Source organism: Sinocyclocheilus rhinocerous, unplaced genomic scaffold (genome assembly GCF_001515625.1).
Source record: "Sinocyclocheilus rhinocerous isolate Xijiao unplaced genomic scaffold, SAMN03320098_v1.1 scaffold153, whole genome shotgun sequence".
Taxonomy (NCBI): domain Eukaryota; kingdom Metazoa; phylum Chordata; class Actinopteri; order Cypriniformes; family Cyprinidae; genus Sinocyclocheilus; species Sinocyclocheilus rhinocerous.
Genome location: NW_015660878.1, coordinates 2,244,987 through 2,247,325, shown reverse-complemented (window position 1 = coordinate 2,247,325; position 2,339 = coordinate 2,244,987). Strand labels below are relative to the sequence as shown.

Sequence of the window (2,339 nt, the reverse complement as noted above, 5' to 3'; positions counted from 1 at the left end):
GATTTTCTCAATATTTAGATTTTTTTGCACCCTCAGATTCCAGATTTTCAAATAGTTGTATCTCGGCCAATTATTGTCCTATCATAACAAACCATACATCAATGGGAAGTTTATTTATTCAGCTTTCAGATGATGTATAAATCTCAATTTCAAAAAATTGACCCTTATGACTGGTTTTGTGGTCCAGGGTCACATATATAAATATTTCTTTACCATAAGTACAGAAAATCTTCCTAACTACTTTGCAAAAGAAGAAAAATATTCATGCGTCTATTTGGTTTTTAAGTTCAAATGTTTGGTGTCATTTTTTGATTAATTGACAGTTAAAGTGACAGTTTAAACATTTGCATTGATGCAACAGATTTCTATTTCAAATTAATGCTGTTCTTTTTAACTTTTATTCATCAAAGAATCCTGAAAACAATTATCATGGTTTCCACTATAATAATAAGCACCACAATTGTTTTCAACATTGATAATAATAAGAAATGTTTCTTGAATACCAAATCAACATATTAGAATGATTTCTGAAAGATCATGTGACACTGAAGACTAGAGTAATTTTAATTTGTAATAATATTTCTCAATATTAATGTTTTTACTATATTTTTATCAAAAAAATGCATAGTATATATACATATTCAACTTCAAAAAAAAAAAATGTATGTCTACTTTATTACAGCAGCAAGGTTGAATCAGAAAGAGTTCTCCAGTCATTAACATTGTCATCTTTCTGCTCAATCATCTCCATACAGCCACCGTTCCATCCAATACATTTTCTAAATCATCTTTCCTGGTTCAATACCTCCCCAGACCCCCAGACCCCCAGCATGCAGACAATCAAGTGTTTTCTGAATCACTCACCCCACCGCCTGATAAATTATTCAGCTGGATATAAGCAGACACTAAAAATTTAATGATTTGGCAAGTTGGATTCTGTAGAACAAACCGGAATACAAAGACAGGATCGATGGGGCCTGGATCTTAATATATTACTATAATGGCACAGCCGGGTTGTTTTAATAAAAGCCTTTTGAAATATTGGCCCATATAGGCGGATTTACTGATTTGTGATACTGTGAGCAGAGGAAAAAACTTGGTTTGGAAGTGATATATACACGTTCTAAGGTGAAAATTATGTTCCTATGAATACAAATGCATTAACAAGCTGTATGTTAGGCAGCCTGAATTGCCATAAAGCTGCATAAATAAATAAACACTCAATCTTTCATTCATCATCTTGGAAATGAAAGGTAAATTTAGATTTAATATGGGGTTGTGATTCAAAAACCTGCTGAATCCACATATCAACACAGCCACACAAGGCAGTGTCAACTGGAGTGTGAAGAATCACTTTAAACACACACATATGTTTGTTTTTCTAACATGGTCGTGGTTTCTGTCATTTTTATACTTGGCTAATGATATTTTCCATCCCCTACTCCAAAACCTAACCTTCTTGCCTTTTTAGATCTTCATTAAAACAATTATGTTGTACAAAGCCACAAAGTCCTTACATTTTAGCTTCAGTCATACTCTTAAGTTGTACAGTAGTAGTACAGTTAACATTGAAATAAGAACACAAAACTATTAAAAAACACAGAACATGCTGACTTCAGACATCTCAGATCAGGTTTAAATGTGTTAATGGTTGCTAACCTGCTCAAAATCTCCTGCTTCATTGGTCGGGTTGTGCCAAACATCCACCTGATCCACTGATCTTCACCCAGGAGGACATTCTGGAGGACAAAAAGTCAAAAATCAAGAGGTGAAGTAGTGTTCCTTAGCTAAATTGTAATCATAAATTAAATACACCAAGCTCTTGAGATCACATTCTAAAACCACAGGGAAATTCTGTGAATCCTACCTTTGACTTTTCATCTATTCTACGTGGAATTTTATCACTGAGTCTCAACTGATGGGTCACAGATGGGTCAGAAACTAAAACTAGCTATGCAAATACTAAATGAGTAGAGAACAAATCTCAGCAGGCCCAAAATTGCCAAAACTTGAAACAGCGATAACATAAAAACCTACCATGACACTCAACAGTGCTATAAAATATATAGACCAGATAATTATGTAAAATGTATTTAGCAGAGTATTTGTTTTATGATATTCTGTGCATTTTTTTTTTCACTTTACTTTTTTGCATCAGTATTAGAAGCTGATTCAAACTGAGATTTCAAGCATTTTTTTGAAACATAAAAAAAGCCCCAAAAAAGCCAGGAGCAAATATTGATCCTTAATGAAAAAGTACATTTTTGACACTATAGTTGAAGATCTGTTTGGATCATTTTAAGGACATTATTTATTAAATTCATAAATTAATAAATATA

The 2,339-nt window shown here is 32.7% G+C and overlaps 1 long non-coding RNA gene across 1 annotated transcript in view; it reads right to left on the bottom strand.

Moving 5' to 3' along the window:
- The window catches only part of LOC107725535 (uncharacterized), a 16,655-nt gene extending 14,921 nt beyond the window's left edge, over positions 1–1,734 (bottom strand). Inside the window, exon 1 of the long non-coding RNA XR_001638124.1 lies at positions 1,660–1,734. This is a non-coding gene — a long non-coding RNA (uncharacterized LOC107725535). The remainder of the gene's footprint in view (positions 1–1,659) is intronic.
- Positions 1,735–2,339: the final 605 nt, after the last annotated feature.